The sequence below is a fragment of the Cervus canadensis genome, chromosome 15 (assembly GCF_019320065.1).
Source record: "Cervus canadensis isolate Bull #8, Minnesota chromosome 15, ASM1932006v1, whole genome shotgun sequence".
NCBI classification, from domain to species: Eukaryota; Metazoa; Chordata; class Mammalia; order Artiodactyla; family Cervidae; genus Cervus; species Cervus canadensis.
Window position 1 is genome coordinate 46,766,032 of NC_057400.1, and position 12,241 is coordinate 46,778,272.

Sequence of the window (12,241 nt, forward strand, 5' to 3'; positions counted from 1 at the left end):
CAATTTAATTTGCATACTGACAAATTATATTAATTGCAGCAGAAAGGAAACAGATAACCTTAGAGAAAATTTTTCAGGATCAAAAAAGTATCTAAAGCAAAGCAACATATTTAGATTTAATTTATTTTTATGAGACAGCTACATTTTGTTGTGCTCTACAGGAACAGCCAAAATTCAAGGGAAAAAAAGCAATCCTATGAAAAGAATATAATACTAAAAGTATCTTATTACAATAAAATGTAATGGATGCTGCAGAAAGAGTACATGAATTATTAGATGACATTTGTTCATTATCTGGTTTAGAAACCAACCCACTAGTCTTTGATTTTGGCTGGTTGTAGTAAAGCTCTAAGAATGAGTACCAGTAAATCATACAAGGTGCTTTGTCTGGGGTTTTCAAGGCGGCACATTGTTCAATTTGTAAAAATATTATGTAGAGAAGCTAGACGAGACATATGTTTCAAAGACAAACCTTGAAATGTGCTGAGGATTTATGGAAAGCAAATCAAGGTCATTTTTGTGCCTATACAAAGGGAAAAATGTCAGCAAAGAAAAACAAAAAGAAACTTTTAAATTATTCATAAAATTGAATGCATTACAAAAGCCTATTCCAACAGAACAGTATCTGTACATCTATTTTATAACTAGAAATTGTTGATCTTGGCTCTCTAGAAAACATTTTTAAACCATACCTCTTAATTCCAAATAGACATAGAGAATTATATAAAGATCAGTGAAAATGAGTAATTATTTAAGAACTTGATGAATAATATATTGGCTTGCCACCTGCAGTCCTATATACATTCTAGTGCAATCTGAAGATAACTTTATTTTGTTTAATTCTTTCAGTCTCTGAGGGGGAAAATAAAGGAAATGATGCAATAACTAACTGAAACAGAATCCTAACTACCTTATTTTAAATATAAATTACAGTTAAATGAAGCAAGGTTTTGGTAATATACTATCTGTACAACTAAAATGGGATAATAGTGTATGGATTACTTGTTCCTTACATTATCTGTTTTGGATACTAGCATTTTATGATTCATATCAATAAATGAGACAAACACAATGTTAATCTCTCTTATTTGAAATATATCACTGGTTTCTCTTGTTATAATGAATAGACCCTGTCATTCTGACTTTCTAGCTAAAATGGAAACATTCAAAATTAGGTGACATTGGCACTGGTTTATCAGATTTCTGTTACTTTTCTTGAGTATGTTTTTATATCTGTAGTTACTTTTATATCTCTCCCAGTTTGTCAGAAGGAGAGTGAGGTGTTTTTTTATATATTTAAAAGCAGAATAGATTAAAACTTCTGGAAAATTAGAGAGAAGTAGGGTTGTGTAGCCGAGAAAAGGAGGGACTTGAGCTGAGTTCCTAGCCTGGGTCTTTCATTTACCAGCTTTGCAAGCTGACTAAGATAATAAACATCAGTAAGCTTCAGTTTGCTCTGTGTAACATAAGAATTATAAAATCATATTAATAAGAATATCTTACCTAATAGTCATTTTTAAGGAGTAGAATATTGCATGCAAATTGTTAACAGGTCAGTGTTAAGGGTAGCAATTATCGTTAGGTGCGGTTGATGGGATTAAAATAGAATAGCAAAAAATATACTTATTTGCACCTTTGCATATTTATGACTTTACTGTAGAGAAAGAGTGTGTATATTGCATTATAGTAGGGCAATTGAACATTATTTTATTTTGGGAATATATTAATTTGAATGGTAAATGATTCTAAATTATCTAAGAGGTATCTTTTTCATTTATTTCCCCTAGAAGAAAAAAATTCCTTAGAAATGGACAGAATTTATAATTACACATGGTGAACATTAAAAATATTGTAGTATTATCTAATTTATGTAATAGATCTATTAGATTGGTACAAAAGTAATTGTGGTTTCAGACTGTGAACCTTAAATTATAGTAACTAGGCTCAAACACATCTTTATTAATCAAAATAGGAACCATTACAATCAATACATTTTTGCCAATGAGAAATAAGTTCATTTATTCCTGTAGCACAAAAATATCTGCTTTGGGATTTGATGAACTCTTGGAAAGGATTTTCTGCTTCCTGTTGATTGTGGAAGCGTTTCCCTGTGAAAAGTTGTCAAAATGTTTGAAGAAGTGGTAGTCAGTTGTCAAGAGGTCAAGTGAATATGGCTGATGAGGCAAAACTTCATAGCCCAATTCGTTCCAACTTTTGAAGCATTGGTTGTGCAATGTGCAGTCAGGTGTTGTCATGGAGAAGAGTTGGGCCCATTCTGTTGACCAGTGACTGTAGGTGTTTCAGAGTTCAGTGCATCTCATTTGCTGAGCGTACTTCTCAGATGTAATGCTTTCATTGAGATTGAGAAAGCTGCAGTGGATCAGACCAGCAGCAGACCACCAAAGAGTGACCAGGACCCTTTTTTGGTGCATGTTTGGCTTTCAAAAGTGCTTTGGCACTTCTTGGTTCAACCACCGAGCTGGTCATCTCCAGTCACATAAAAATCCACTTTTTGTTAGAAGTCACAATCCAATCAAGAAATGGTTCCTTGTTATTGCATTAAGAGAAGTACAGTAAGAGAAGACAACACTTCAAAATAATATTTTTTCTGATTTTTGGTCAGCTCATGAGACACCCACTTATTGAGCTTTTTTACTTTTCCAATTTGCTTCAAATGCAGCACAACCACAGAATGGTCGACATTGAGTTCTTCAGCAGTTTCTGTAGTTGTAACAGGATCAACTTCGATGATCCTCGCAATTGGTCCTTGTTACTCTTTTTTTTGTTGTTGTTTGTTTGTTTTTTCATTTATTTTTATTAGTTGGAGGCTAATTACTTTACAATATTGTAGTGGTTTTTGCCATACATTGACATGAATCAGCCATGGATTTACATGTATTCCCCATCCCGATCCCCCCTCCCACCTCCCTCTACACCCGATCCTTCTCGGTTTTCCCAGAGCACCAGGCCCAAGCACTTGTCTCATGCATCCAACCTGGGCTGGTGATCTGTTTCACCCTAGATAATATACATGTTTCAATGCTGATCTCTCAAAACATCCCACCCTCGCCTTCTCCCACAGAGTCCAAAAGTCTGTTCTGTACATCTGTGTCTCTTTTTCTGTTTTGCATATAGGGTTATCATTACCATCTTTCTAAATTCCTTGTTACTGTTGATGGCCAGCCATTGTTCTTCTCATCTTCAAGGCACTCTTCTCCTTTGCAAAACTTCTTGAACCACTGCATTGTAAGTTCGTTAGCAGTTTCTGAGCCAAATGCATTGTCAGTGTTGCAAGTTGTCTCTGCTACTTTACGACCCATTTTGAACTCAAATTTGCTTTTTGTCTAACATCATTTCTGTAGTCTTAAACAAATATAAAATAAACAGCAAGTAATAAGTCATTAGCAAAACAACATAAAGTGAGAAATGTGCATTAAAATGATGTATAACAAAACCATATTTAAGAATGTATTTCAATATCAAACAGCAAAATTCAACAATGTAAAACCACAATTGCTTTCTTTTTTACATTAAACTCAAAATTTTTCTTTCCTTTTTTATAATTGATTTATTTATTTTAATTGGAGAATAATTACTTTACAATACTGTGGTGGTTTTTGCCATATAGTGACACAAATCAGCCATGGTTGTACATGTGTCTCCTGTCCCGAACCCCCCTCCAACTTCCCTCCCCATCCCATCCTTCTGGATTGTCCCAGTGGACTAAGTTTAAGTACCCTGTTTCATGCATCGAACTTGAACTGGTCATCTATTTCACCTATGGTAATATACATGTTTCAATGCTATTCTCTCAAATCATCCCACCCTCACCTTATCCCAATACAGTATATTAATGCATATACATGGAATTTAGAAAGATGGTAATGATGACCCTATATGCAAGACCAAACCGCAATTACTTTTGCACCAACATAATATATGTAATCTGAGGTTCACCACTAATTTTTTTCTCCTTTCTTAAATGGAATTTGATTAGAAGTTTTTAAAAGATTCTTTCCTATGCTAAGATACTACTGCTATGCCCTACATTCTTCAAGAGCAACAAGAATAATAGTCTCTTAGATGTTTAAACCACTTTGTAATATATTACTTCGCATTAGATTCTCACAACAACCCAGTTAGGGGGCACCTCAGTCTTGTTCTTTTTCAGATTATAAGCCCTGTGGCTGATACAGACAGAGCAGGGATAGAAATTGGCCTCGATATCCAGGGCTTTTCCTTTAAAGTGTCACTGCTTTGTGATGTTTGTGTATTTCTCTTAATCCTATCTTTGAGGATCTAGGTGAAAACCTTGAACACAGTGTGTGTTTAATAAATACTTTCTCAATTGCTTAATCATAAAAAGACAGGAAATAAGTAATTTCATTTAATTTCATTTTTCTAATACAATTTAATCTTAATTTATTTATGAGTGCCCCCATTCCTTTATAGCAGCAAAATACTTAAAATATGCTTCCATGTAATTTATTCAGGGTAAATATTTAATCCAGTTAAATTTATTTTGTTCAGTTTTCAGTCTCAATTCCCTTCTTGACTGTCTTCCTCTTCATAAATATTATTCCTGCCCTGTATCCTGGTTTCACATCTAATTGCACAGTTTTCTTGTAGTATTACTCAAAAGTAACAAAGAGGAATGAATCATTAAGGAAGTTAGGAAGTTTAGCCTTATTTTGATGGAAATGGGAGGAAAAACTCAGTTTCTCATTTTATTTTGAATACAGGTACACTTCATTTTATTGTGCTTTGCTTTATGGTACTTCAGAAATATTGCATTTTTACCATTTCAATATTTGTGACAATGCTGCATTGAGAAAGCCTGTCAGCACCATTTTTTCCAACATCATTTGCTCACTTTATGTCTGTGTGTCTCATTTTGGAAATTATTGCAATATTCACATTTTTTCATTATTTGTTATGGTGATCTGTGGTCAGTGATCTTTGTTTCTATTATAATTATTTCAAGGCATTGTGAACTATGCCCATATAAGATGGCAAATTTGATCAGTAAATCCTGTGTTCTCACTGATGCACTGAAAAACTGACCACTCACCAGTCTTTCTCTTTGTCCATGGGCCTCTTTATTCCCTGAAACACAACAATGTTGAAATCAGGCTGACTAATAATCCTGCAATAAGTGTTCAAGTGAAAGGAAGTGTGGCATATCTCTCACTTGAAATCAAAAGCTAGAAATGATTAAGTTTAGTAAGAAAGACATGTCAAAAGTAAAGATGAGCTAAAAGTTAGGCCTCTTTTGCAAATAGCTAGCCAAGTTTTGAATACAAAGGAAAAGTTCTTGAAGGGAATTAAAAGTGCTGCTTCAGTGAACACATGAATGACAAGAAAGTGAAACAGCCTTATTGCTGGTATGGGAAATTTTGAGTGGTCTGGATAGAAAATCAAGCCAGTCACGGCATTCCCTTAAGCCACGTCCTAAGCCAGAGCAAAACCTTAACGCTTTTTAATTCTGTGAAGGCTGAGAGAGGTGAGGAAGCTGCAGAAGAAAAGGTTAAAGATAGCAGATGTTGACTCATGATGTTTAAGAAAAGAAGCCATTTCCACAATATCAAGTACAAGGTGATATAACAAGTACTGAGGTAGAAACTGCAGCAAATTAAGCAGGAGATCTAGCTACGATGATTAACTAAGATCACCTACACTAATCAACAGATTTTCGATGTAGGCAAAACAACCTTCTATTGGGAGAAGATGCCAAATAAGACTTTCATAGCTAGAGAGGAGAAGTCAGTGTTTTGTTTCAAAGCACCAAAGGGCAGGGTGACTTTATTGTTAAAGGCTAATGCAGATGGTGAATTTAAGTTGAAACCAGTACTCATTTACAGTTCTGAAAATCCTAAGAGCTCTTAAGTATTAGGCTAAATCTACTTGGTTTGTGCTCTGCAAATGGAAAAACAAAACCTGGATAACAACACATTTGTTTACAATATGGTTTAGAGAATATTTTAAGACTACTGTTGAGACATATTTTTCAGAAATTAAATGATTTCTTTCAAAGTATTACCACTCTTTGGTCATTTGAGAACTCTGATGAATATGTATAATCAGATTAATCTCTTTTTCATGACCACTTATACATCATCCATTCTGCAGCCCATACATCAAGAAGTAATGTAGAAATTTAAGTCTTATTATTTAAGAAATACACTTTGTAAGGCCTTAGCTACCATAATTGTGGTTATTCTAATGAATCTGGGCAAAATCAATTGAAAACCTTCTGAAAAGGATTTACTATCTAAATGTCATTAACAATATTTGTGATTCATGGAAAGAGGTCAAAATATCAATATACATAGGAATTTGGAAGAAGCTGACCAATTCTTGCAGATGATTTGAAGGATTCAAGACTATAAATGTGGTGGAAATGGCAAGAGGACTAGATGTGGAGCCTAAAGATGTGTCTTAATTGCTGTAATCTGGCTTCCCTGATAGCTCAGTTGATAAAGAATCCATCTGCAATGAAGGGGATCCCGGTTCAATTCTGGGGTTGGGAAGATCCACTGGAGAAGGGATCGGCTACCCACTCCAGTATTCTTAGGTTTCCCTTGTGGCTCAGCTGGTAAAGAATCTGCCTGCATTGTGGGGAGACTTGGGTTCGATCTCTGAGGTTGGGAAGATCCCCTGGAGAAGGAAAAGTTACCCACTCCAGTATTCTGGCCTGGAGAATTCCATGGACTGCATATTCTATAGGGTCACAAAGAGTTGGACACGACTGAGTGACTTTCACTTCACATGTTATAACTTTAATGCATGAAGAGTTGCTTTTTATGGATAAGCAAAAACAGTGTTTCTTAGGATGCAATCTACTGGTGAAGATGCTGTGAAGATTGTTGAAATGACAAAAGATTTAGAATATTACCTAAATTTAGTCAATAAAGATGAGACAGGATTTGAGAGGATTAACTCTAATTTTGAAAGATGTTCTACTGTGGATAGGTAGTATCAGAACATAATTGATACTATAGAGAAATAATTTGTGAAAGGAAGAATCCATTGATGCAACAAATTTCATTGTTGTCTTATTTTTAAAAATTGCCACAGACACCCCAACCTTTAGCAACCACCACCATGATTGGTCAGCAGCCATTAAAATTGAGGCAAGATGTTACACCAGCAAAAACATAATTCACTAAAGGTTCAGGTGACGGTTAGCATTTTTTAGCAATAAAGTATTTTTTAATAAGGTGTGTATATTGTTTTTTAGACATAATGCTGTTGTACACTTAACAGATCGTAGTGTAAGCATAACATTTATACTCACTGGGAAACCAAAAAATTCATGTGAGCTTCTTTACTGATATTTGCTTTATTGTGGTAGTTTGGAACTGAAACCCCCCCCCCCAATATCTCTGAGATATGCCTATACTTAAGTTCATTCAATGGTTGATGTCTAGCACTTTTGACACCTAATCAATTTCAAGGTTGTTCTATTAAAAATCCCATAAAAAATGGAGGACCAGAATCAATCAGTAAACATATTTTAAAAAATAAATTTGAAGAACATTAGGCATAAGGTGGTGATTCCCAGGCAGCTCAGTGGTAAAGAATCCTCCTGCCAATGCAAGAAGGAAAGGAGACACAGGTTTGATCCCTGAGTCAAGAATATCCCCTGAAGGAGGAAATGGCAACCTACTCCAGTATCCTTGCTGGCAAAATCCAATGGACAGAGGAGCCTGGTGGGCTACAGTCCATGGAATTGCAAAGAGTCGGACACGACTGCGCATAGTTGTAAGACACCTCAGTGGTAAGAGCTCTTTAAAAGTCAGGCCAAAGACTGCATATTATGTGACAGTTCAGTCTTTAACTTTCTACCTGCTTCTTGCTCCCTCTCACATTGTCATCCCATTCACTTTCTCTTTTATTTGCTTTAATTCTTAATATCAAGAACATGGAAAATAAGTTAAGATAACAGGATGCTAACATCACTAAGCCCAGATTGCCAAAAAACTGTGAAATGGAAGTGCTAACTACTTAATAGTTGAAGAATGACCTAGAAATGGTAATAACAAAAATAGGAAAAGAGTAATAAAGCTACAGTATAGGTAATGGTGCAATTCTTGTGCAAAATTAAAAATTAAATGAAAACATCTTCACTGTTATGAAGGCAAGAAGACCAAAAATAGGTTTCCTCTCGTTTTAAATTTGAGGTGGAGAAAGTTTATCCTCACTTACGATTTCAGTGTTTTTTGGTTTGGTTTTTGTAGTAAATTTGCCACATTTATTCAGATTTGTAGAATGAATGACAGTTGTAACCGTGGAAGACTCAGTTGAACAGGCAAAAGAAAAAAAAAATGATTGAACACAAACTCTGTTATAAGCAGAGTTTGATATACAGTAAGAAACATCTTTGTATTTAGATATTGAATGTGCTGTGATTTTCCATAAAGACTGAGAAGGAAGGATTTAGTTACAATATTTATGAAGAAAAATATGTCTCTGCTTATTAGATTTAAACTGAGAAGAACAAAAGTCCTGAGGTAGCAAAAGCTTAATTCTGTGAGAATGAAATCAAAATAGACCATTTTCACTAAGCAGTCATATAATCACTATTTATTTCATTGATTAAAATGTTCAAGTCCACTGTGCCAGACATAAAGGGCTATAAAAATGTGTAGCTATAATATTACCTCCATGAAACTTGCCCTGTAGAAAAAGAACTTGTAACCTGATTTCATTAGATAACAACATGTTCAGCTACTGTCTTAAAGAAATTAAGCTGTAGAGAGAGATTTTGGAACTTTGGACTTTGTCCCTCCTACTGATAGCTTCTCGTTGATGTATTTGGATAATCTGTTCTAGAAGCTATACTTCCATTAAACAAAGGAATGTCTCTTTATTACATTAATTAGTGCCTCTAAAAGGCTTAAATATATATACTATTTTCCTTAGGTCATTCATAAGTTTAAGACATATATGTTTATGCATGCATGTATGTATATACCCATATGTATTATGTATGATATATGTAAATACAAAAATATGTTAAATATATAAACACACAAATATATATACATATATAATGAAGTGGGGTAATTGTTTAGTGTATATACTATTGTAGTATTCAGCTTTTAACAAAAATTCAAGGCCAATATGTAAATTTTTGGCATTAGTTCAGTTCAGTTGCTCAGTTGTGTCCAACTCTTTGCGACCCCATGGACCACAGCACCGCAGGCCTCCCTGTCCATCACCAACTCCCAGAATCTGCTCAAACTCATCTCCATTGAGTCAGTGATGCCATCCAACCATCTCATCCTCTGTCATCCCCTTCTCTTTGCCTTCAATCTTTCCCAGCATCAGGGTCTTTTCAAATGAGTCAACTCTTTGCATGAGGTGGCCAAAGTATTGGAGTTTCAGCTTCAACATCAGTCCTTCCAGTGAACACCAGGACTGATCTCCTTTAGGATGGACTGGTTGGATCTCCTTGTGGTCCAAGGGACTCTCAAGAGTCTTCAACATCACAGTTCAAAAGCATCAATTCTTCGGTGCTCAGCTTTCTTTACAGTCCAACTCTCACATCCGTACATGACTACTGGAAAAACCATAGCCTTGACTAGATAAACCTTTGTTGGCAAAGTAATGTCTCTGTTTTTTAATATGCTGTCTAGGTTGGTCATAACTTTCCTTCCAAGGAGTAAGCATCTTTTAACTTCATGGCTGCAGTCAATGAAACTAAGCCATGCCATGTAGGGCCACCCAAGACAGACGGGTCTTGGTGGAGAGTTCTGACTAAATGTGGTCCACTGGAGAAGGGAATGGCAAACCACTTCAGTATTTTTGCCTTGAGAACCCCATGAACAGTATGAAAAGGCATTTTTAGCATCAATTGTCTTCAAATGATATATAGGTCCCTTTTATATCCATTTCTGTAAGTTTTTCTGTGTTTGAAAACTAAACACAAACAATATAATATACAAACAAAGACTATGCAAACTGCCATTCTCATAAAAAGACCAACATTATTCTTATCAAGACAAATAGTACAATGAGAGGTCAAGGAAGAGAGGCATCTCCCAGTTTCCAGAATCATGGTAGTTCCTCCCTATTCTCTTTTCAACCACATTGTTTGGGTTATCAACGCTTCCAAGCATAGCTCCCGATTTCAACATTTATTTGAATCCCTTAAACTGTCAGTACTTGTTGAATCTGTCACTACTTAAGTTAAATCTGATCAGTTTAAATCTGAGTGTGAAAGCACTCTCACAATCCCCTGCCCAAAGTTAAGACTTAAATAAATGAAAACAGAGTTGGGGTTTGAGGGCAAAAGAAAGCCCAAGTGAAAGAAAGCATAAGCAACAGGAAGAGTGTATGAAAATTCTGTAGTTTGTATCAGGATTACAAAGACCAGAGCACATTTCACACACACACCCCCCTAAATGAAAATATAGATACCTGGGAAATTGTCAAGTATAAAAAAATAATATAATTTCAATAGATTCCGTAATACATTTGGTTAAAAAAGACAGAGATCCAACACGGAGAGAGAAGCTAAATTACTTTTTAAAAAGCAAGAGGTCTATATGGGTGTCATAATACAAATAAACAGAAAAGAGTTTCTTTATTGGAAAAGAAAATGCAGGTTTGGGAAATTTGATAACTAACATATAAATATTTATAAGTAGATAGTAAATTATGCAGAATCATCACTGTTTAAGAAAGTAAATTGTTTCTTATTTAATACTCTTTATAGAAAAATATAGAAATCATTACTTTATAAAAGTATTGATTGAAGTTAAGCCTTTCTCATTCTTATAATACAAAACCTAACTGATAAACCCATGGAACTTCTGAGCACTTAACATTTAAAATAAAATCAAAACTGAAAATGGCTTGAGTTTCTGTCTTTTCTCCTTTTTATCTCTTTAACCATGACTATGTCTCTTAATAACTTTGAATCTACTTTTCTCTGTATAAAATATGCAAAGTAATGTCTACATTGTAGAGTAAATAAGATAATTTATATATGAAAAATCTTACATTGCAATAGAATATATATCTTGACATTGATTTATGGAGCTAAATTAATTTATTGATAAGAATCATCTCTATAATATAACCCAAGTCAATCAATATTTTCTATTGATAGTAAATGTGAAAGTATGAATTCTACTCATATATCTGTTAATAGTTATACCAGTAGAAATCTGTTCTGCCACCTGAATTTCTGCTCACATCTTCAGCAAAGGATCCTGGATTGGCTTTGGGAAATTATCTCTTCCTCATTGGATATAGTATTGATGATACCACCTGTGAAGATACTCCAGATCCCTTTGGCCCAGGGTTAGACACTTGACTTAAAATTGGCCAATGGGACATGCTTCCAGGAACTTTAATGTTGAACAATGATTTTTAAAGAAATGAAACAAAACAACAGTAGCAACAACAATTAAAAAAAAATTGAAAATAACTGGAATGTCTGTGTTTCCAAAGTTGTGCCCTGAAAAGACTGGTCTTTATTTCCTACTCTTGAATTAGTTCAGTTCAGTTCAGTTGCTCAATCATGTCTGACTCTTTGCGACCCCATGAACTGCAGCACGCCAGGCCTCCCTGTCCATCACCAACTCCTGGAGTTGACTCAAACTCATGTCCATCGAGTCGGTGATGCCATCCAACCATCTCATCCTCTGTTGTCCCCTTCTCCTCCTGCCTTCAATCTTTCCCAGCATCAGGATCTTTTCCAATGAGTCAGTTCTTCACATCAGGTGGCCAAAGTATTGGAGTTTTCAGCTTCAACATCAGTCCTTCCAATGAACACTCAGGACTGATCTCCTTTAGGATGAGCTCGTTGGATCTCCTTGCAGTCCAAGGGACTCTCAGCCCAGTGTAATTCTTTTTGCTATGGATGTTAAGTTCTAGTTCTTCAGCTTCTCCTGTGAGCCACTTCGAACCTTCCCCATATATTTCATTTTCAGTGAGTCAGTCAGAGTTAGATTCTATTTCCAGCCCCCAAAGAAAGTAGTTGATAAATTGAATTTCTCCAGCTTGCTGCTGCTGCTAAGTCACTTCAGTCGTGTCCGACTCTGTGTGACCCCATAGACGGCAGCCCACCAGGCTCCCCCGCCCCTGGGATTCTCCAGGCAAGAACACTGGAGTGGGTTGCCATTTCCTTCTCTGTTCTCCAGCTTATAGATACATAATTTAACTACTATTTACAACATTAATCAGCTCTGACACTGTTGGTGGGAATGTAAATTGGTGTGCTACTATG